Source organism: Trachypithecus francoisi, unplaced genomic scaffold, assembly GCF_009764315.1.
Source record: "Trachypithecus francoisi isolate TF-2019V2 unplaced genomic scaffold, Tfra_2.0 Lachesis_group13, whole genome shotgun sequence".
Taxonomy (NCBI): Eukaryota; Metazoa; Chordata; class Mammalia; order Primates; family Cercopithecidae; genus Trachypithecus; species Trachypithecus francoisi.
In genome coordinates, this window is record NW_022681458.1 from 4,919,008 (window position 1) to 4,943,916 (window position 24,909).

General features: G+C 45.6%; 1 long non-coding RNA gene across 1 annotated transcript in view; it reads left to right on the forward strand.

The window, feature by feature from the left end:
- The window catches only part of LOC117094338, a 28,729-nt gene extending 4,322 nt beyond the window's left edge, over positions 1–24,407 (forward strand). Inside the window, exon 3 of the long non-coding RNA XR_004441509.1 lies at positions 22,193–24,407. This is a non-coding gene — a long non-coding RNA (uncharacterized LOC117094338). The remainder of the gene's footprint in view (positions 1–22,192) is intronic.
- Positions 24,408–24,909: the final 502 nt, after the last annotated feature.

The window sequence follows — 24,909 nt, forward strand, 5'->3', positions numbered from 1 at the left end:
TGGGCCCATGCACCTGTTCTTGAAGCTCAGGGGTATGGATAAGTCGGCCAGTGTGGGGCAAAGCATAGGAGAGGAGAACAGAGGATGAGCCCTGGTCACCTCTGTGCTCAAAACACTTGTGTCAGTTAGGATTGCAGCAAGAAACATGGAATGCTCAGTGTATTCATCTGTTTTCATACCGTTATAAAGAAATACCCAAGAGTGGATCATTTATACAGGAAAGACGTTTGCTTGACTCACAGTTCTGCATGGCTGAGGAGGCCTCAGGAAACTTACAATCATGGCAGAAGGGGAATCAGGTACATCTTACATGGAGGCAGGTGAGAGAAGAGCAAAGGAGGAATTCTCAAATACTTATAAAACCGTCAGATCTCGGCCAGGTGCGGTGGCTCACGCCTGTAATCCCAGCACTTTGGGAGGCTGAGATGGGCGGATCATGAGGTCAGGAGAATGAGACTATCCTGGCTAACACGATGAAACCCCATCTCTACTAAAAATACAAAAAATTAGCCGGGCATGGTGGTAGGCACCTGTATTCCCAGCTACTCAGGAGGCTGAGGCAGGAGAACCCCTGGAACCTGGGAGGTGGGGTTGCAGTGAGCCGAGATCACACCACTGCACTCCAGCCTGGGCGACAGAGTGAGACTCCGTCAAAAAAAACAAAAAAACAAAAAACAAAACACAAAAAAACACCAAAAAACTGTCAGATCTCATAAGAACTCACTATCACGAGAATAGGAGAATAGCAGGGGGCAACCGCCCTCATGATCCAGTCACCTCCCTCCCTTGACACATGAGGATTACAATTCGAGATGAGATTTGGGTGGGGACACAGAGCCAAACCATATCTCAGATTGGGCAATTTGAGGAAAATTTAATAAAATGGCTATTTACAAAGATATTGGAAAACTACAAAGGATAGCACCCCAGGGCTCATCATTACCACCCCTAGAGTTTAAAAAGTACGTGAAGGGGAGTTCTACTTCTGTGGACACACTTCCCACTGAAACAGCCATCATTGAAGAAAATGATTTCTAAGAAAACTTAAAAGTTTCTGGAAATTATCTTAAAGGTATATAAAAAATGAAAAAACAATTCAATAAAATATATCACAACTTGGTAAGAACAGAGAGAGTGTGTGGCATTTGAGCTGCAACCTGCTCCTTCCCACCCCACACCTAGCTCAGCTTGATAGAAGCTCCACTGTGGGTGGATGTGGTCAAGAAGATGGGGCTCACTCTCCCTTCTTCTCTCAAACAAGGGATAAGATGTCTCACAAGAAGGCAAAGGATGCAAGCATTTCTCATCCACTCCAACTCCAAGTTTAAGGCCAAATTCCAGATAAGTGTGGCCAAGAAGCAGGAGGCTCCCTTCCTCCACTAAGCTCCCACTCATGGATGGAGATTATACACTAGGTATAACAGGCCCGGAAGCAGGGGTCCTAATTGCCTTCACTCCAGCTTGCTTTCTAGGGTAAACATATATTATGTGTACAGTAGAAAAGCTGAGAAGACCAAAGGCTACCACTCCTGCCATGTGCCAGAGTAATGACCGTGGCATCCAAAAATCAATCAGTGTAATAAGCCATATCAACAGAATAATGGATCAAAACACATGTTCATCTCAATAGATGCAGAATACATTTATAAAACAAAATCCAACTTTTTTAAGTAATAAAAACACTTAATGAACTAGGGAGAGAAGGGAATGTCTTCAAACTGATAAAAGGCACTTATGTAAAACCTGCAGTTAACATTACATTTAATGGTCAAAGACTGATGGCTTTTCTCTATGATCAGGAGGAAGACAAGAAAGTCTGCTTTTGCCATTTTTATTCAACAATGTACTACAGGTTCTAGCCAGGGAAATTAGAGAAGAAAAATAAATGAAAAGCGTCCAGATTGGAAAGGAAGTAGTAAAGCTATATCTATTAAAGATGACATGATCTTGTATATAAGAAATCCACCAAAAAACAAAAACAAACAAAAAAACAGGTAGAACTAATTGTGAAAGGAAAATAAATCTTTGGATCCCAAACTTACTAAGCCAAAGGGAAAAGTCAAGCTGGAAAGTGGGTCATGCAAGCCTGCCTCCCATTTTGTTTCCTAAATAAGATGGCTATACCCATGAAAAGCTACACACCTCCTCTGTGGGCCCCAAGATCTTTACCCTAAAGTATTTCTGTTAAAGTTCACCATGGCAATGTAAATTAATAGCTTATCTTCACAGGTGCGAGGACATAGGACAGAACTCAAAGCTATCTCTCTGCCCACCTGAGACAAATTCATATCTAATTTTTTCCTCTGCCCTATCATCTATGCTATCTTAAGTAAAAATGTATATTCACAGAGCTAAAGACGTGAATGACTCTTTTCCTCTAACCCACTCTTACATGAAAATTGTGCATTTCTCAATATCCCACCCTTTCCCCCTTAAACATTGAAGCTCTCAAAGATCATCTCTCGAGAAAGGCATAGACCTGTCTCTCAGGCACATCCTTAACTTTGGCAAATAAACCTCCTTAAAATGATTGAGACTTGCCTTGGTCATTTACCTTGATTGACATACTGTTGGGTCCAGCGAGGTTGCAGGATACAAAATCAACATGCAAATATGAATTTTATTTCTGTACATTAGCAATGAATAAACCAAATGTGAAATTAAGAAAACAATTTCACCTGTTGTATTAGTCCATTCTCATGCTACTATTAGTATAAAGAACTGCCCAAGACTGGGTAATTTGTGAAGGAAAGAGATTTAATTTACTCAGTTCTGCATATCTGGGGAGGCCTCGGGAAACTTACAATCATGGCAGAAGGTGAAAAGGAAGCACAGACCTTCACATGGCAGCAGGAAAGAGACAGCTAGCCAGAGCAGGGAAAACTGCCTTATAAAACCCATCAGATGGCTGGGCACGGTGGCTCACGCCTGTAATCCCAGCACTTTGAGAGGCCGAGGTGGGTGGATCACCTGAGGTCAGGAGTTCAAGAACAGCCTGGCCAACATGGTGAAACACCTGTCTCTACTAAAAATACAAAAAAAATTAGCTGGGTGTGGTGGCACGTGCCTGTAGTCCCAGCTACTTGGGAGGCTGAGGCACCAGAATCACTTGAACCTGGGAGACGGAGGTTGCACTGAACCGAGGTCATGCCACTGCCCTCCAGCCTGGGTGACAGAGACTCCGTCTCAACAAACAAACAAACAAAACAACAACAGCAAAATAAAAACCATCAGATACTTTGAGAACTCACTATCACAAGAACAGCATGGAGGTAACTGCCCCCATGATTCAGTCACCTCCCACCAGGTCCCTCCTGTGACACGTGGGGATTATGGGAACTACAAATCAAGATGAGATTTGGATGGGGACCCAGCCATACCATATCACCTGTAATAGTATGAAAAAGAATAAAATACTTAGAAATAACTATAAAGAAGTGTAAAACTTAAACTCTGAAAACTGCTTAACATTGTTGAAGGAAATTAAAGACCTAGGTAAATGGAAGACATCCCTTGTTCATGGAGTGGAAGACTTTATATTATGATTGCAATACTAAAATTGACGAACTCATCCTAAAATTCATATAAAAACTTAAGGAACACAGAATACCCCCAAACAATCTTGAAAACAAAGAACTATGAGGACTCATACTTTCTGATATCAAAACCCACTGTTAAGCTACAATAATAAACATTGGATAGACATTTCGGTAAATGGATAATAAGAATTGACATAAAGATCAATGGAATAGAATTGAGGATCCAGAAATAAGCCCTTGCATTGATAATTGATTTTCAACCAAGGTATCCAGACCATTCAGTGGGGGAAAGAACAGTCTTCTCAACAAATGATGGTTGAATGACTGTATATCCACATGCAAAAAAATGAAGTTGGACCTCTATCTCACACTACCTACAAAAATTAACTCAAAATAGATCTAGGACCTAACTGTAAGAGTTAAGACTGTAATAGTCTTAGAAAAAAATAGGATAAATCTTTATGTCTCGCCATTAAGCACTGATTTCTTAGATATGACACTGAAAGCACAAGGAACAAAAGAGAAAAATCGATAAATTGGACATTATCAAACTTAAAAACTTTTGTTCTTCAAAAGACGCCATCAAAAAGTGGAAAGAACCAAGAATGGAAGAATATTTTTACAAGTCACATGCCAGACAAAAGACTTGAATTTAAAATTTAAAATATATTGATAACTCTTAAAACTCAAAAAGACAAATAACCTGATGTTAAGATGGAGTAAGGATTTGCTCAGACGTCTCTCCAAAGAAGACAGATGTCCAAACACACATGAAAAGATGTTTTACGTCATTAGTCATCAGGCAGATGCAAATCAAAACCACAGTGTGATAGCACTTCACACCTACTTGGGTGGTTATAATAAAAAGACAGCAGCAAGTGTTGGTGAGGATTTGGAGAAACTAGAGCCCTTATGCCCTGCTGAAGAACTATACCATGGTGTTGCTTTGGAAAATCGTCTGGTAACTCCTCAAAAGTTTTCAGAGTTGCCATATGATGTAGCAGTCCACTCGTAGGTATATTATATCGGTATATTCCACTTCGTTCCAAGAGAAAGGAAAACGTATATCCCCACAAACACTTGTAAGTGAATGTTCATAGCAAGCTTAATTCATCATAGCCGAAAAGAAGAAAAACCCAAATGTTCGTCAACTGGCGAATGACTACATAAAATGTGGTATATCCATACAACAAAATATTGTTCACCCATAACGAGGAATGCAGTGCTGATACATGCTGCAATATGGTTAACTCTTGAAAACATATATTAAGTGAAAGAAGACAGATGCACAAAGCCCATATTGTATTATTTTATTTACATGAAGTGTCCAGAGTAGCAAGTCCATAGAGAGAAGTAGATTGGTGATTGCCATGGGCTGGGATGTTCGGGGAAATAGGAAATGACTGCTAATGTATCTGGGGTTTCTTTTTGGCGTGATGAAAATATTATTATTTTACAGTCTCACTCTGTTGCCCAGGCCGGAGTGCAGTGGCATGATCTCGGCTCACTGCAACCTCCACCTCTCAGGTTCAAGTGATTCTCGTGGCTCAGCCTCCCAAGTAGCTGGGATTATAGGCATGCACCACCACGCCTGGCTAATTTTTTGTATTTTTAGTAGAGACAGGGTTTCGCTGTGTTGCCCAGGCTGGTCTGTAACTCCTGAGCTCAGGCAATTTGCCCACCTCAGCCTCCCAAAGTGATGAAAATATTTTAAACTTCTGTTGTGGTGATGTTTGTACAATTGTAAACTTTCAGTGGGTGAATTCTTATAAGAGAAACGGAGGGAATATTTAGTAGAGCCCAGCAAAGACTGTTTGGCTGGGACTCTTATCTTTCATTGAAGGGCCAGCCAGGCAGTGAGGGAATGAGGAGTCAATACTCAGAGGACCTTCCTCCCCTCTCTCCCTCTGATCTCCTGCTGGGGCTCCCCATTGGCTGAGCGCAGCCGGAAGCTGAGGGCAGGAAGTCTGCAGCAGTTGCTTATACAGCTGGCCTTCTGAGGCATAATGGGGAGGAGAGCATGGAGAGTGGATGGGTGGGACAAATGGAAGACACTCAGTGCACTTAGTGTGGTGACAGTGTGGTTGGGGCCCCAGCGAGGGTAGAGTGGCCTCTGTGCTACAGGGCATGTGTCCCCAACCCCCGGAAGCCCCATGCAGGAAGGTCACCTACAGAAGAGAGGAATGTGACATTAGCCCCTGCCAAACCCTCAAGAAGAAAAGTCAACATAGATCATTTGCAGCCATGAAGTGTATCAGGTTTAGAGTCCAGCCAGGCAGGCAGGCAAGAGGTGGAGTTCATGCATATCAGTGAGCAGGATTTCCACATGGATCACCTGGCTGGAGGCAGCAGGACCTGAGGCTAGAGGATGGGCCCCAGGCAATGACAATGGCTCTGCCAACAAGGATCTGTGTCAGTTACTGGAAAGCAGCTGTAGAAATAGGCTGGCCCTGAACCAGCCCTCCTGGTGGCCAGGAGTCCTGGCTTTCTGCTCAGGGTGGAAACCTACCCTGCCCCACAGCATAGGTGGCTGACTCTTGGAGCAGGGGCCCCTGGGGTGAGAAGAACAGATAGAGAAAGAATGGGAGACATTTTTTATTATTCCTGAGGCATTGAACTCTCAGCAGACTAGAGGAGATGACCAATTCTGATGAGTTGTCCTCTGGAAGAACTGGAGTTTGGGGGGTGCTGCCATTGGACCACTGCCCCTAGACATTCATATCCATGACCAGCGAATTTTCCAGTGGATCTCTTGGCAACGTTATCCCCAGTGGCAGTAGATGCTACCAGTTTGGAAAGGCAGGTAGCAGTACACAATGAGAGCAATGAAACAGTCTTAGCCTTGGACTTAGTATTCTGGCTCTGGGAAGTTATCCTGAGGAAGTTATTAAAAAGAGGAAATAAGCTACAGCTAAAGATGGGACAGCAGCATAAAGTACAATAGCTATTAAATTCATAAATATCAAGTCTATATAAAAGTAGTGTTTCTGAAATGACTTTGAAAAAACATGAAAAATAATATTGTATATACCTCTTGGTTATTATATATCACAATCCAGACTAGATTCATGGATTCATGGGGAAATGTTGAAAGGGAACATGGAAATTAACATTACGATAAACTTAAAGAGCTAGATTATGGGTGAAAAGTATCTTCTTATAATATAAAATCAATGAAGATTTTGTTCTTCTAATCTCAGACAACTTTCACAATTCAAACTTTAAAAATAGGACACTTTTCTTTCTTTTTTCTCCTCCTTTTTACTAATGCTTGTGTTGGCAAGTGAATAATAAAAGAGAACATTTTTGCAAAACTTCAGAAGGGCCCTGGAGCTAAGGGCAAATACACGTTAGGGGAAGTTTGGAGGAATAAAGAAAAGCCGCGAAAAATGATGGCAGTGGTAGAGGCAAAGGCAAAGGGGTTATAAATAAAGCATGGAGGAAGAGCACAGGCACGCAGCGACCCGAGAACAGAGCGATGGTGCTTCCAGAGCAGGGCGGCTTCCAGGCACATGACATCATTGAAGGCCGCTCTCATACTCATTAGCTGTTTCCTGAGTCAGGACATGTGTCGTGGCTAACGGCGTGAGTGGAAATATAGAACAGGTCATTGTGCTTTTGATTTCTAGTTTTATTTTAATTCTGTGAGCTCAGTGAAGCTTGGTGTATTATGAGCATTGCACATAGCATGTGTTCCATAAATGTTTGTTGAATGAATGCTAAGTGTGCTCCTTTTTCTTTCATTTATTCCCTGAGAACAGGATCTCGCCTTGCTTTTTTGCCTTCCTTGTTTTCCATCCACGCTTGCTCTTTTCCTTTTGCCTTCTATGACTCAAGCAGTAGGGTGTTGTATGAGCCTGTTCTCGCACTGCTATAAACAAATACCTGAGACTGGATGATTTATTTTAAAAAGAGGTTTAATTGGTTCACGGTTCCACAGGCTGTAGAGGAAGCATGATTCTGGCATCTGCTTGGCTTCTGGGGAAGCTTCAGGAAACTTACAATCATGGCAGAAGGCAAAGGGGGAACAGGTGTCTCTCATGGTGGGAGCAGGAGCAAGAGAGAGTGAAGAGATGCCACACGCTTTTAAACACCCAGATTTCAGGAGAACTCACTCACTATCGCGGGAACACCACCAAGGCAAGGGTGCTAAACCATTCATGAGAAACCCACCCCTGTGATGCAACCACCTCCCACCAGGCCCCAGTTCCAACACTGGGGATTACAATCAGACATGAGATTTGGTGGGACACAGATCCAAAGCATATCAGATGGGCTGATGCTTTCAGCTCCCATGGCAATTCTGACAAAGAGGACAAAAGCATGTCCAGATGCTGCTCTTCCGTCATAACTTGCTCTCTCAGATCTCAGTTCAGGGGCTGGGCCAGGAGAGCCAGGGACAGGACAGCCATGTTGACCTCCAAGGAGTCCCCTTCTCTCCTTATAGTTGCTCTCCCCAGTATCATCTGATGTATCTGCCTGAGACATCTGTTCTCTGTTCTGCAATACTTCCTACTTGTTTATGCTGATTACTTCTATCTTCCGCATTCTTCCATGCCTACAGAATCACCCAGAACCCTATCCGTTCCCACTGGGTTCCGGCTCTAGTATTCTTATCTCATTCTCTCGGATTTTCTCCTGTTGTGTTAGGTCATTTCCTCCATGCCCAGCCTTTTGGCATAGTTTTCTTGTGTGCAGGCAGCCGTCTTAGAAGCAGAAACTGCAAATTCATGGCATGAATCCTGCCACTACCCCAGATGCTGACCATGGCAGACATCACTAGTCAATCAGAGCCAACTTTCCCGTCGAGCCTGGGCATGGCTTCAGAGTCCTCCCAACAAATAACTTCAGCCTGCTTCTACCAAAAGATCAGAGTGGGTGTGCAAGAAGAAACCTGTTGGCATTTCTGTGCTAAAATGAAGGCTGCTGCCAAGCTGCTTGCCCCAGATTTCTTGTGGTTGCCACGTCCCGTGTGCTTGATCGGGGCCCTAATCCTGAGCATTGTCCATCCCTCGCCTCTCCTGCCTTCTGCTTACTCAGAGCTCTCCAGCTCCCAGTACACTTTGCACCCAAGCCCGTCTGTATCACAGTGACTCCCCAAGCCTAGTCCAGTTCTTTTACTAGTGACACACATTGATTTCAGAGCTCAGAGCATCTCAGCGTAGCCTTATGTCAGAGTCACCAAAGTCACCTTAGGTTAATGTGAGCCTCCCGCCGGTGGACTCTTCCCACAGTGCCTAGCCCAGCCACCTTGAAAACAGTATGTGATCAATAAGCTTCCTCAAAGGGATGATTTACACTTTCCTAGAAAAACTAGGCTTTGGAGTTGCCTAATGGAAAGCCAATATTCAGTAAGAAAAGAAACATAACAATGTTGGGAATCAAAAAGAGTTAATCATGTATTTTGAGGGAACCAAGCAGAGACAGTCATGTTTTTCCTAGGCTGTTTATAGCGGTATGTTTGAGAGCCCAGGCTTGAGCATCCTGGCACTGACCGCGTGACTTTGGGCAAGGCCATAGCCCCTCTCTGAGTCTATGCCTGCACCTGTAAAACTATAGTTAACAGCCAGGCTGCAAAGTAAGGCTGTCTTAAGCATTGCAGTAGATTATTCTTGGCTCAAGACATGGGCAAATAAATGGTGATTTTTGTTATTTATAGGAATGCCAGGTTGGGATGTCCCACACCCTTATTCATACAGGGTTGTAAGACATGTCTTTTTTACCTTTGATAGTGGATATCAAGCATTATACTTAACTTGAGGGAATGCAGTCTTGGGAAATAATTTCCAATGTTCTTCCCTCCAAAGTAGTGGTGAGAGGGTCAAGCCAGACAAGGACGTCTGGAGACCTTCGGTGCAATCTCAGTCTTTCCCACCAGGGGGCGGTGTGGCACCGTGCAGGATCCTAAATTCCCCACTGGCTGAGGGAACGCAGACAGGTCTTGGGTTGGGCATAACTTCCTCCTCTCTGTATTTTTCCTTTTCCCCAAAACTAGTTTTTAAGTGGCAGCCCCTTTAAGTGTGCTTTCAGGGAGTCCCTTTCCAGGTGCTGTATGTTAATGTCTAAATCTTGCCCGGCTTCCTCGGGCTGCATCCGCTTCTTGGCTCCATCCTGAATTAGGTGGTCCAAGCCGAGTGGACCTCGTCCTTGTCCGTGAGGCTGGGGGAAAGGTCATGATCAGCCTGAAGCATCCTTGGGAAAACTGGATGAAGTTCCCGGGAGAGTCGGAGGGGAAGGTATCAGGAAGGCTTTTCTCTGGGCACCCCTATGTCTTTGCACTGGGAAGGGCGTTCTGCAGGGAGCACAGTCCAGTCCCTACAGAAATGCCAGGGGCTTCTACTGCAGCTTCCCGGGGAAAGATTTTTTGTTCATCATCACTTTCCACAGCATTCATGGCCTTCTTAAAGGGGTGTGTGAGTCCCAGGGGTACTGAGTCCCTGGCCTCTATAGAAAACCTCCATGGCCATGGGAGGGGCCGACAGGAACCAGCTTGAGGCTGTTGCATATCTTGGAAGATACCTGTCTGACAAGAGTTGAGGATGCTTTTTAAACTGGATTTGGCTGGATTTGAATGACCATTTATTAAGCTACCTCATTTGATTCATCTGCAATACTCATGACACCAAGTGAAGAACCGAGGCTCAGAGAAGTCAGATAACTATCCCAAGGTCACACAACTCTCAGGGATTTAAACTCAGGGCTTTCTGACTCCAAAGCCCTGTTCTCAGCAGCATTGCACAGATTGAGGAGGCCCCACAGCACCAATAAGTGTTCACCCCAGTTATGTCCAAACTCCTGGGGATCAGTTCCAGAGGCAGCCTGGAAATGGCTTTATACCCAGTCACAGCAGAATATCTGAGGCCACACTGTGAATCCATGTTCTTCCTGAGAACCCTTTCAATTTCAAATGGCCTCCACGCTGGAATGCATTCTGCCTACTTCCCCATTCCAAGTTCTACTCATTCCCACCCATGTCTGTTCTTCTCTTTCCAGGAGCCATTTTCTTATTAAGCACCTAATGAGTGCCAGACACTTTACTAACTGCCGGGATACAGTGGCAAATACATTCAGCCCTCACATTGGAGTGAAACATATTGCCTTGAGAAATGCCTTTAGTTCTCTTGGGGTTTTCTAGAATTTACTAGTCTATTTCTATGTCAATTAAGATTGCATATGCCAAAACTTAGCAGATTAATACAACAGACATGGGTTATCTGATGCTTTTTGTGGTTCAGGAATCCTTGTGTACCTTAGTTGTGTTCTCTCTATCAGAGTCACTCACGAGGCTGTGATTAAGGTGTTGTCTGGGACTGTGGTCTCATCTCGAGGCTCAACTGGGGAAGGATCCCTTTCCAAGATCACTTATATGGTTGTTGGTAGGATTCATTGTACCCTTCCCCAGCAGGATTTCTGCTGATATTCTGGGGGAAGGGTACACAAAATGGTGCTGATGAAAAAGAGTCAAACTCTGTAAAATATTTGAAGAGATTTATTCTGAGCCAAATGTGAGGATCATGACCTGTGACACAGCCCCAGGAGGTCCTGAGAACATGGGCCCAAAGTGGTTGGGTTTTATACATTTTAGAAAAACATGAGACATCAATCAATACAGGTAAGATATGCATTTGTTTGGTCTGGAAAAGTAGGACAACTCAAAGCTCGGTGGGGGTGTGCTTATAGATCATACATAGATGAAAAGATTTTCTGATTGGCAATTGATTATTATATTACCTAAAGACCTGGAATCAACAGAAAGCAGTAACCAGGTTAAGATAAGGAGCTGTGGGCCGGGCGCGGTGGCTCAAGCCTGTAATCCCAGCACTTTGGGAGGCCGAGACGGGCGGATCACGAGGTCAGGAGATCGAGACCATCCTGGCTAACACGGTGAAACCCGTCTCTACTAAAATATATACAAAAAAATTAGCCGGGCGAGATGGCGGGCGCCTGTAGTCCCAGCTACTCGGAGGCTGAGGCGAGAGAATGGCGTAAACCCGGGAGGCGGAGCTTGCAGTGAGCTGAGATCAGGCCACTGCACTCCAGCCTGGGCGACAGAGCGAGACTCCGTCTCAAAAAAAAAAAAAAAAAAAAAAAAAAAAAAAAAAAAAAAAAAAAAAAAAGATAAGGAGCTGTGGAGATCAAGGTTCTTATTATGGAGAATAGATGGTATATGTCTCTTATTAGGTCTTAAAAGGTGCATACTCTTAGTTAATTCTCTCCTGGATCAGGAAAAGATGTGAAAAGGGGAGATGATTCTGTATAGAATGTAGATTTTTCCCACGTGAAACAGCTTTCCAGGGCTATTAAAAATACGTCAAAGGAATATTTTGGGGTAAAATGCTTTGATTTCTTTCAGTGCCTGCTATCTGTCATGTGATGGTATACTAGAGTCAGGTTATTTTATTGCTACAAAGAGTCTGTTTTGTTTATCTTAATATTCCTGTTTTAATGTTAATGCTGGCTAGTTGTGCCTGAATTCCAAAGGGAGGAGAATATAATCTGGCATGTCTGAACCCCCTTCCCATTATGGCCTGAACCAGTTATTCAGGTTTACTTTGGAGTGCCCTTAGCTGAGAGGGGGCTTCAATTCAGTCAGTTGGGGGGGCTTAGAATTTTAGTTTTGGTTTACCAAGGTTTCAGCCGTGGTGGTGATTATTTCTTCCCTAAATTAGGTGATAGGTACATGGGTCGTCATTGTCTTACTCTGAACTTTTTTGTGTGTCTTTTTATATTTCATAATGAATGTTTTAAAATGAAAGTATTTAAAAAAATAAACCTTATGGTATTTGTGCATGACTAGAGAGACACATCAATGGAACAGAATGGAAAGTCTAGAAATAACTCAAGTACATATGGAAATTTAATATATGATAAAGATGGCATTTCAAGTGCTGGAAAAGTGATTGGCTTTTTGATAAATGATACAGAGAAAATTAAATAAACATATCTCACATGATACACAATAAACTCTAAATGAATTAGAAATGTAAGCGTAAAAGATGACATCAAACAGGCACTTGGAGGCAACATGAGTGAGTTCACCTATGGGGAAAAGTTTTCTCATTATGACTCAAAAAATCCAGATGAGATGCCAAGAAAGAAAAAACGAACAAAATTGGACATATAAACATTGCAAAGAAATCTATTGTCTTCGTTCATTTTCTGTTGTCTATAACAGAATACCTGAAACTGGGTAGTTTTTAAAGAAAAGAAATTTATTTCTTACGGTTATGGAGGCTGAGAAGTCGAAGGTCAAGGGGCTGCATCTTATGAGGGCCTTCTCGCTGTTGGGGACTTTCTGCAGAGGCCCAGGTTGGGGCAGGACATCACATGGTGATGGGGCTGAGTGTGCCAGCTCAGTTTTTTCCTTTTCTTCTTGTAAAGTCATCATTAAGCCATTAATCCATGAATGGATCAATCTATTTAAGAGGGAAGAGCCTTAATGACCCAATCATCTCTTAAAAGCCCCACTTCTCAGTACTGCCACATTAGGGATTAAGTTTCAGTGTGGGTTTGGAGAGGACAAATATTCAAACCATAGCACCTATGTATACAAAAAAATGCCATAGCTACTGCTTTTAAAAACAGTGGAAAGTAGCTGCAATGTATATCAGAGACACTGGGTTAATTTCACTAATAAAGAATTCTTAAAGATGAGGAAAGACAAGTGAGGAACTACCATGCTGATGACAGCATAGTTTTTGAAACTCTCTGAGTCCCCCCATAAGAATAGATAGAAACCTAGATACAGAATCAGAAAGCCATGGATGATATAAACAATAAAGCTGGCCGGGCGCGGTGGCTCAAGCCTGTAATCCCAGCACTTTGGGAGGCCGAGACGGGCGGATCACGAGGTCAGGAGATCGAGACCATCCTGGCTAACACAGTGAAACCCCGTCTCTACTAAAAATACAAAAACTAGCCGGGCGAGATGGCGGGCGCCTGTAGTCCCAGCTACTAGGGAGGCTGAGGCAGGAGAATGGCGTAAACCGGGAGGCGGAGCTTGCAGTGAGCTGAGATCCGGCCACTGCACTCCAGCCTGGGCGACAGAGTGAGACTCCGCCTCAAAAAAAAAAAAAAAAAAAAAAAAAACAATAAAGCTAGGTCACAAGGCATTCTTAGGAACATCAAAATATAAGTAGACGGGAGTAAACCATTAACAGCCTGAAGACTTGTAAGTTTGTGTGTCTGTGCAAGAAATAACATAAGAAAGCAACAGAACCAAGAAGGGGAGAACCCCAAGGTAGCCAAAAGTTTTCACCATAAAGCATAGAAAGATGATTTGAGCACAACAGCTGAAGCTCAGGGGGCATTGCCAACTTTAGTAGCAGTGATTGCAGTTGTCGCTGCTAAAGTTTGAAGGGACCAGGGCTGTCTAGACCCTGTTGACCCTCAAAAGTACCTACGAGGGCTTTCTTCCAGGACAGGGCCCCATGCCCGGAAGAAACATCTAGGGGTGGAATAAACAGTTTGAAGAAAAGAGGCAGTTGAGAAACAGGAAAGAGAAGGTTCAGATTCAGCTGGAAGAAGGAAACAGCCAGGAAGTTTCTGAAGCCAGGCTGCCATGTTTTTAAAACACATCACAAAAATGCACAGCAGAGGGAGCTCTGTGGAGTCAGAAGAGTTGGTGAGCCATGATTCTTTCTAAATGGTCAATGAAACGACATCACATAAAAATGAACAACAGAAACGGATTAATAGAAAATCCCATACAAGTTCTATATAAAAAACTGAGGAAAAGAGACCAAAAAAACCCACTAGAAAGATGGACAAACACATGAACAGATTTTCCCCCACCAATGGACAAATGAATACGTAAGAAAAAAATGCTCATCTTTATCCATAACAAAAAATAAAAGAGATGTTGGTTTTCACATATCAGACTGGCAAAAATTCAAAAGCTTGACCACAAGCTGCATTGCTATGGCTCTGGGGACAAAGCTGTTCCCTTTCATCCTTGGGGGAGCGCAACATGGTCCTATTCCATGAAGGGGAGCTTGACACCGTATAACCACCGTATGCATGCATTTCCTGTAAGAGGTTGAAGAGTGTTTCCCCCAACTTCAAGCTCACCTGGAACCTGTGAATGTAACCTCATTTACTTATAGGGTCTTTGCAGAAGTAATCAAGTTAAGATGAGGTGATACTGAATTAGGGTGGATATTAAGCCCAATATGACTGGTGTTGTTATAGGAACTAAAGCACAGACACAGACACACAGGGAGATGTTCATGTGATGACAGGGGCAGAGGATGGAGTGAGGCGTCTACAAGCCAAGGAATGCCAAGGATTGCTGGCAACACCAGAGACTGGAACAAGCAAGGAAGGATTCTTCCCTGTAAAGTTCCTGGAGAGTACAACCTGGCTGACTCCTTGATTTTGGAATTCTAGTCTCCAGAGCTGTGAGAGAATAAGTTTCTGTTATTTTTAACCACAAAGTTTGTGGCACTCTGTTACGGCAGCCTCAGGTAACAAATATATTTACCCTTTGGCCCAACAATCCTCTTCTCAAAAATAGCAATTACACTTGTATTCACTAAGTCATTATATGTAATTGAAAACAGGCTAATTGCTGAGACATAGAAGATTGGTTGAACCATGGCACATTCTCTCAATAGAGTGCTATACAGCTTTAAAAAGGAGTGAACAATATCATCATCAGCTGTGAAAAATTGACTCCAAAGACGGTGCCCTGTGCACGTGCAGCTAATCACATCAAGAGCCTGAGCTGACCTTGCATTTTACTTTGCCCAGCAGAATGTAGAAGTGAATTCAGTTCTTTAAGAAAACTAGTCTCTAGAAGGACTGACAACTACTACCTTCTCTCTCAGATATTATATGAAAGATGAGGGAAGATACGGAATATGGCCAGTGCATCTGTAGGGGTGGAGAGAAAGCGTTCCTTCCACCCTCTCTGAAGTTTCACTGAAATGACTGACAGTAGACAGATTCATAGGAGAAAAATGGCTTACACATTTATTACGGTGCACATGGCCATGGAAGCCCTACAAATAGGAGACTCAAAGAAGGGCCAGATGGTTGAGGCTTATATACCGTCTACATAGGGGACAGGGAAGTGGCGGACTGTAGGACATTTTAGAGGGGTAGTAAATGATTTCTAAGGAAAATGAGTGAGCCCAAAGAATAGATAATAGCCTGGGACAAAGTTCCTCTGAGTTCTGGGGCAGGTGGCAGGAGGGTGAGGGGCAGAAGAACCACGCTGTGAACAAAGGTTGTCTTTTTCGCAGATAAAGTCTCCCAGGTAATCTCTTAGAGCTGTGCTCAGAAGAACAGATGAAAAGTCTGTCTGGCATGGTGATGATTCCAGTCTCTTCTCTTCTCCAGTAGCTAATCTTTCCTGGTTATTTGATGAGATTCCTAGGAAGGGTATCTAAATTACATTTCCGGCCAGGTACAGTGGCAAAACTTATTCAGACAGAGAAATTCCCTCCTGGTGCTTCAGGAAAGAAAGAGGATCAGATAGACTAGACAGGGGGATGAAGGGAGACTGGAGAGAGACCTTAGTTCTAAAGCTTATTTCTGAGGCCTTTTAATTTCCTTTAACTCAAAAACCCTCAGCATACCAAAGTGCCATATTTTTGAGGTACTGTTTTCTGAGCCTCAACTCATCCAAGAATGTCTTGGAGGTATCATGGTCAAGGACATTGAAAACATGGTCTCTTTGGCAAGTCTAACCCAGAGGGAAAACAGAAAAGCCCCTGACTCTCCTGGCCAGGGGTGAGGAATGTGGTGGGGGCCTTTAAGATTATGTAAGGCCTGGCTGGGCAGGATGGCTCACACCTGTAATCCTAGCACTTTGGGAGGCCGAGGTGGGCAGATCATGAGGTCAGGAGACTGAGACCAACCTGGCCAACATGGTGAAACCCTGTCTCTATTAAAAATACAAAAATTAGCCAGGCATTGTGGCATGTGCCTGTAATCCCAGCTACTCAGGAGGCTGAGGCAGGAGAATCACTTGAACCCAGGAGGTGGAGGCTGCAGTGAGCTGAGATCACACCACTGCACTCCAGCCTGGGTGACAGAGCGAGACTCTGTCTCAAAATAAATAAATAAATAAATAAATAAATAAATAAATAAATAAAAAATAAGTCCTTCATTCCCACTCTGTACCATCCACAATGACCTTGTGGTTGGAAGTTGGTTCTCGGGAGGCCGTCCACAGGCAGGAATGGACTGATGGGAGGTGTCTGGTCAATTTGGGAACTGACCTGGGTCTTCAGCTGCCACCGTCTGCTGAGGTTCTGTCTCAAGGCTCTCTGAAGGGCCCTGTCACACCCAGCCCTCCAGCCTGTGAAGTCAAGGTGACTACATTTAGTTTTCCTTCCCAGAAGGCTCTGGGAACATTCCACATGATTTGAATTCTTTGAAGAATTCAATCATTGGTGACGTAATTTGGGTGGATAGTAAAACACTGTTCCATTTGCCCAAAGGAAGAGAAAAGTGCTCATGTTTTTACAAACATAATAACTTCCTTTTAGAGCTACTTCTTTTGCAATAGTCTGTGAGCAGAACTTTGTGGTAAATGACTTTTCTGATATCCACCAGCAAATCCTGTGGCCCACCCACACACATGCCAGCTTAGATGACTATTGATGTAACGTTTTCACTTCCCTATCGGGCAAAGCAGGGTGAAGTTTTGAAATCTGAGATGATTGATAACATGCTCTGGTGAAACAGATGGTCTTCAATGGAATATGATACTGATATTAATTACGGGATTGGAAAATAAAGTTCTTGACAGAAAGTGAGTAGGCCAAAGTGGCATTATGCATACAAGTATAGGATTTTAATGATTTTGCTGTTTGATTAAATAGCAATCTCATTGCAGAATTTAAATGTGATTGCTCCTATCCTAGAGCCCTGTTCTCCTAAAGGGAGGTCAGTAGCTGGTTGTGTAATACGGATTCTGGTTGGCCTTTGTGGCAGGTTCCTCAAAAGAGTCTCTAAACCTTAGGATTACCTCGCCCGGTAATCTAATCTGCTTTCTTTCTGTCAGTGGAGCTGGAAGGAGCCGAGAGGCCAGTGAAGATTAGCCCGACCTTGAAGACATGGGCTCCACCGTGCAGCAAGCAGGCCCCAGTGGTCTCTGCTCTGCCTGGAGGGGGAAAAGGGTGGGGATGCATTTTGGGCCTGAAGCTTACACCCCAGTGCTTCCCTGAGAAGCCCCGATGCCATGGGCCACGATAGGGTCCCGGCTGCAGTCGGGTTTCCTGCGTGGGCTCACGTGACGTCGCAGAGCTGGTGTGTCCTTGTCCATGGTTGACCCAGTTTCCTCGAGGTTGGCTCCCTCTCAGACAGGCCCTCTGCCCAGTACTGCAGCAGCGACAGCCTCACGTCTTCTCAGGCTAGTCCAGCAGGAAGGAGGGAGAGGCTCTTTCTGGGGAGTCCCAGCCCCGGCAGTGTCATGTGCCCACGTGGACCAATCCCTGCGGCGAGGGTAGTGAGATGCTCTGATTGGCTTAGACCTAGGTCAGGTACTCGACCCTGCCCAGAGTCGATTACTGGGCTTAGAGGCAGGGCGGGGTGTTTCCCAACTTAAGTGTGGATGGAGTGACCAAGAGAATGCGTTTTACGAGTCAAGATCAGCAGATGACGACCAACATTTGTAGAGTGGTCACTGCCTGCAATACGGATAATGGTGTCCGACCTCTGGGTTGTTGAGCGAGTTCAATGAATTAATGCATGTAAAGTACTTAGAACCGTGCCTGGTGCACAGCAAGCTCTCAGCAAATGTCCACTGTTTGCCAAGCAGCAGTCTCAGCACCTCTTGCACCGTATTACTTCATCCTTACAGCAGCCCCATCAACTGGGTGCTATTTTCTCCACTTTACAAATGAGGAAACCAAGGCTCAGAGGGGTTATGTAACTTACCTGGGGTCACACAACTAGTGAGGGATGGAGTCAAGATTTCAACCAGGACAGTTTGACCTCAGAGTGTGGGTGCTTAACCCTTCCACAGTGCCACTGGAAGAGGGATGCCCATTCTGCATAGATGCCCGCTCTATATATTAGAGCCAATGGCAGTAGGCTGGACAGAAGTGTATTTAAAGCACCCCATTATAAAATAGTATAAATAGGATTCTCCCAGTGGTCAATTTTCACTCTAGTTTTAATTTGGAAACCCTTTAAAACTACATTAGTGCTTTTCAGATACAATTCTGAAACATGAGGACTAGCAATACCTTCCTGTCATCCCAGCGAGCTGAAAGAGTTAATGTAGCTTCCAAGACTTTGTAACTTACAACCAGGGAGGAACTTACATGCTGGGAAAGTGTAATTCAATGAATAATGGGAATCTGGATTAATTCCCAAATAAAGTTGTTATCATAAGGATTATGAAGAGGGGAAAAAGACATTTAGCAGACTCTCCAGGGGCAGATATTAGACATGAAAATCAAACTTTGCAGTGCTTTAAATGTTATTTATCATGTCTTTTTCTTTTCTGCGTCCGGCGTCTAGAGCCCCAGGCCTGTGATCATATTGTTGTAAATGGACAGGATCACAAGTGGCTGCTCTCACGTGGAAGTAAGGGCAGGGAAAGACAAATGAGGCACAGACGAGACAGGAATGTGTTCTGCGTTTATGAACACAGAACACAGGATGTAGGTAGTATGCCCAGTTCAAGTTCAGCACTGAAAACCCTTTTCTGGGAGCTTAACATCAGGATTTTTTCATCAAGTCAATCAGAGGAGACTGGGAAGTTAAACAGAGTAGTCCTGCCTCCCCTTGACTTACATCCCAGGATCAGTGGGGCTTAACTGTGTGTGAACTGGGGTGACGAGATGTCAGCTTTGTTCGTCCCCTGCAGCGGGTGCTGGTCAACTCCAGGAGGAACCTTCAGCCAAGGGCCATGGGGAGTTGCCTCCCATCTAAACAGAAGCCAAAACAACTGGCATCGTGAGCTCAGTTGGGGTCAGCGTGGGCCATGAGTGCGGTTTCAGGGAGGTCCCTAATGACTCTAGTAATTCCTTCCAGCAGGTTGCAAATCCTGAGATTCCTTCAAAACTAGTCCATTGGAGGCCAGGCACGGTGGCTCACGCCTGTAATCCCACCACTTTGGGAGGCCGCGGTGGGTGGATCACATGAGGCCAGGAGCTCGAGACCAGCCTCGCCAACAAGGCGAAACCCGGTTTCTACTAAAAATACAAAAATTAGTGGGGTATGGTGGTGTACGTCTGTAATCCCAGGGAACCCAGGGAACTGAGTTCAACCAGCAACCTAACGGAGCTGGGACGGGCCTTCCCCAGAGCTCCAGGAAGGGATGCAACTTGCCGATACTTCGATTTTAGTCCAATGAGATCTGTACTGAACTAATGACCTGCAGAACATATCATAAACTTGTGCTGTTTTAAACCACAACGTTTATGGCAATTAGTTACAGCAATCAAAGATTCACACAGGGGTGCAGGGGAAAGCTGTGCCTGCCTCAAAGTGGCCCCATAGCCTGAGCCCTTTGGTGAGGGGACTGTGGGCAGAGCATGATGGAGCAGTTTTCGGGTGTGCCCAGGTTCCCAGGTATGATGCCCAGTGGGCGACAGGGCATTTTGCTTACCTTGGTATGGAGCACAGCCTGGCCACAGCAAGGACAGGTGCTCCACACCCTGGGGTCCTCAGGAGTCTGCCCCGAATGTTCTCCCAGAGGGCATCTGCAGCCATGGTGGAAGGGGGTGCAGCCCTCCTTGGCTCTGTGACCAGCAGGTGGTAACAAAGAGAGTTCAAGGAAAGATGCCCAGAGATGCATCTAACTGGAGGCCTTGGTGGGGCAGCTTGGCTGCTGCTTTACATGGGAGGAGTTAGAAGCTTGTAGAACTTGAGTATCTACAGCAAGCTGATCGTGTTAGGGAAATTCAAGATAAACAAGCACATTTTCAACCTCTGTGAGCCTCGGTATCCTCATCTGTACAATGGGAAAATAATCGTTCCCAAAACTTACTATGAGAATGAATTAAACACCAAGAGTCCAAGTGCCTGCTTATACCCAGTGCATGCAGCCACCTCGTTCTGGTTCCTTCCTCTGTCTCCTCGTCTTGTTCTCTGACTGTGCTTTATTTTGGGATGACACCCCGGCTCTACCTGTTTGCTTCAGGCCTTGGCAGAGCTTATCGCAGCGCTCCACGAGGCACCTTTGGTCGTCCAACGTGGAGCTACGCCAGCATCTGCAGTCGCTTTGACTGAGACGCCTCCACTGCCCCTGGGTGCAGGATGGGTCCTCATGTGGCGGGATGCGGAATTTCCCAGGGGGTGGGGCAACGCTTTCCTTGCTCCAGACGTTTATGGTTGAAGTTGACTGTGATCGTAGACTAGGGGTGGCGGGCTGCTGGGAAGGTTCCTGTTCTGGGGATTGGCCAGACCCACTACATTATGCCAAAAAAAATCCCAGCAAGTTGCTGAAGGGGGATGTAGGAGTGAGGAGAGAGAAATTTTGAGCAAAATGGGCATGTGGAGGGACTGTGTGGGTGGGCACTGAGTAGGGCAATGGTCCCCCAGGGGTGGCCCCAGAGAGACCGTGTGGGTGGCACAGCAGCTGTAATAAGACACCTGGGCCTTGGGCTCAGGCCAGCAACTTAATGTTCAGTCTTATTTCCAGAAAGTGGGACAAGCCTACTGGGGCAAGCCTGAGATGGGTCTGAGCCCTCGAGTGGGAAGGTTCTGGTAGGGTGGGATGTAGGCACGATGGAGCAGACGTAGGAGGCTGGGGAGGAGAGGCCAGCCCGAGTGTGGTAACCAGGTTTCAGCAAGCCTGGGACCATGACCTCGTGTTCTTGGGAAATGCAAAAGGCAGACCACAAGGTGGTGCTCACCACAAAAGAATTCCAGGACCAGTGAAAACCCGGAGAGTGCCAGCTTTTTATTCACCCCGGATTTACAAAAACAGCAATATGGACAAAAGACATTTGAGGCTCTCCTGGGCATGCTTTCTCTTTTCTTCTTTTATGGTGTTTTTCTAGTTTGTTTCAGGCAAGCTCGCCCTTCATTATTGGGAAGTCTTGTTCAGAACAGTCGGTGTCTTCACAGTGACTGCAAGCACTAATGAATACACACAAACACGCACGTGCATGCGCGCATGCACACACACACACACACCCTGCAATAGGTGGCTTTCTAGATCAATACCCCCACCCCAGGGTACTGAGAGAGGTAAAGCCAGAGTCCGGCAGGGCGTCCTTCAGGATGTGACCTGTGACTTTGTCGTTGTCCTGAAATTCTCAGGATAGGGAAGATTTCAGTTTGACGCAAAAAATATTCTATTTCTATAACACATATTTTTGCCTTTTTTGTACCGCATGATTCTCCATCGTCTCTCACTTTCCCCACACACTATTACATGCGTCATTAACTCTCAAGGTCCTGCCAAGACAAGCAGCTCCCCTTCAGCTGTTGAGAGCGATGTGGGACTCACCCTGCCCAGCGCATTGCCGTGAGGACACTAGGTGAAGGAGCCCAGGCCTTGTGAACTTTGCATACAAGAGTGTTTTGTATCCGTGTAGAAACTCACATGAACAGCAAAGTATCATAGTTTTTTCCCTCTTCTGTCTCTTGGTGTATTGTATATGTGTGAATGTGTGTAAATAAAATACTAATTTCAGTGCAGTCTGAGATATCCTCACTGAATCCCGCCCACCTCTCTCGGCCAGGCTGATTCAAGGGAGCCCTGCCTGGCATCCTTCCTGCTCCGCCAGCCATTGCGAGGCCACGTTCCATGAGCTCCATTTCCACGACTGGCCCGTCTGGGTATCACAGTTCCAGCCAGAATGCGTGTTTGGTCCCTGGGGCTTCTGGATAACTTGGAGCTTTGTAAGAACTCCAGAAGGATTTCTTCTGAAGAACCAAACCCCTGTTTCACAGGCGACACACAGTTTGCTCCTTTCAACATGCACATGAAACACACATTCATGAAACAGCAAATGAGAGCAGCCTCGGCATGATCTGAGAGTCTGACGGTCCCTTCCTCACCAGAGGAGGGCTCAAAACCATGTTTCACATCCTCGGATTCTGGGGCGCAGCCCTCAGGGACAGCTTGGGGTTGAGGCCAGAACACAGCAGGCAGGGCCCAGAGCTTCTCCCCTGACCCCACCTGGCACAGGGCTCAGAGCCGGCGGGGCTGGTCAAGGGTTGCTTTTCCGGTGTGGTTTGCTCTTTTTCTTTTGCTGCTCTTGTTCCTGCTCTCACCTGCACCATCTGCTCTGTCCCTGCTCCTCAAGGCTTTCAAGATCAAGATGCTTATTGTCGAGAACCGTCTTCCTTTCAAAAATGGCTTTTACAGTTCTGACCTCCAAATGCAGGACTTTACCTACACTGCTACATCATTCAACATTTAAAAAACAAAACAAAAATAGTTCACATGATTATAATTTTTCCATTTGCTAATGGGCAAATGAGAGTTGAAAGTGCAACTGCCTGCAGAACCCCTTGACAAAATCTGCAGAGAAAAGGTTTCTTTTCTGTTTTTGGGCAGGAACTAGAAAATGCTGTGCCTCATAGCTCCTGTAGACGCTCCTCCACCACCGAGCTGGGCTTGGCTTTACAGTGGGCTCATGGGTTCCATTTAAAATATGAACCCTCAGCAGAAACTAGAATTTCAAATGGATGTAGAGTTTCCTATGGCTGTTGCTTCGCCTGTCATCTGGAGAAAGCTGCCTGTACAGTCTTTCCAGCTTTCCACAGATAAAGGTGAAAACAATGCAAGAGGAAAACAGAGATGACGACCTTTCCTTAAGGCAGATACTGGGAAGAAGGGATGCCTGAGAGGAGCAAAAGGACCCGATGCCATGAATGGCCTCAGTGTGAAACGCAGAGGGCCTCAGTTTGTGTCCCAGCACAGAGACCACCTACACAAAGTTTTGTTCTTGTTTGTGTTTTTAACTTTTCCCCTGTCCCCGATGGAGACACCTGTGCCTGTGCTCCAGCGCCTGTGCTCCATTCCTTGGATGCTTCTGTGAGTTGAGCAGAACGCCTTTCTTCTCATTTCCATCAATCACCTCTCTTTGCTCTCAGCCCGCTCACTTCCCCATCTTCTACACCTCAGCCAAGATGCACCATCACAGAGACAGGAAGGAGGGGCTGCCGAGGACCCCAGGAACGCGGCCTCAGGAGTCACCATGCAGATGAAGAAGGGAGGCGCCCTCACGTTCGGGCAGCCTGGGAACCGGGATGTGTTCCATGCAGTGACAGCTCCCAGCGCCCTGAAGCCATGATGGCGGAGGAGGCAAGGCAAGACCCCTCCTGCAGAACAGCCATCCACAGGGGCGGTCTGGCAAGGAGTAGGAATCAGGTAGTTTTACCCCAGGTCCCCTAAGAAGCAGTGCAAAGAAATGGATCAAATAGGCAACCATTTCATCAGGGAAAATGCCTAAGAGAAACTGGGGGGAAGCTGGGTGGAACTGGAATAGCCTTCAGACTGTGGTGTGAGTCTGACCCCAGTGAAGGAGAGAGGAGGGATGGTTGCAAGCAGGTGGCCCCGGGAAAGTTCTGCAAAGCCACAGGGCATCCTCAAGCCTGAACCAGAAGACCCAGCCCCAACCTCTCCCCAGAGTGGACCTGCCTTGCTCAGCCGCTGGCTGGGAGCAACCTGTGGGAAACGTGGCTCCATGCAAATATTTAACAGTCAGTAAGCCACAGCTGAGGAAGCATGGCCACACAACCGTGTTAGTCCGTCCTCACACTGTTACTGAAAAATACCTGAGACTGGGTAATGTATAAAGAAAAGAGGTTGGATCGGCTTACAGTTCCACAGGCTGTACAGGAAGCGTGGCAACATCTACTTCTGGGGTGGCCTCCAGGAGTTTTTACCCATGGTGGAGGCAGTGAGGGAGCAGGCGTCTTACCTGGCAGAAGCAGGAGGAAGAGAGAGAGCGGGGAGGTGCCACACTTTTTTTTTTTTTTTAAAGAAGACTTGCTCTGTCACCCAGGCTGGAGTGCAGTGGCATGATCTCAGCTCACTGCAACCATTCCCTCCTGAATTCAAGCGATTCTCCTGCCTCAGCCTCCTGAATAGCTGGGATTACAGGCACACGCCACTACACCCAGCTAATTCTTTTATTTTTAGTAGAGATGGGGTTTCACCATTTTGGCTAGGCTGGTTTCAAACTCCTGACTGTAAGTGATCCACCTGCCTCGGCCTCCCAAAGTGTTGGGATTACAGGTATGAGCCACTGCTCCCAGCCTACACACTTTTATACAACCAGATCTTGTGCAAACTCTGTCACTGTACAGTACCAACGGCAGACGGTAGTAAACCATTCGTGAGAACTCTGCCTCCATGAGCCACTCACCTCCCCTAGGTCCTCCCCGACACTGGGGATTACAATTCAGCATGAGATTTGGTCAGGGACACAGAGGCAAATCATATCAA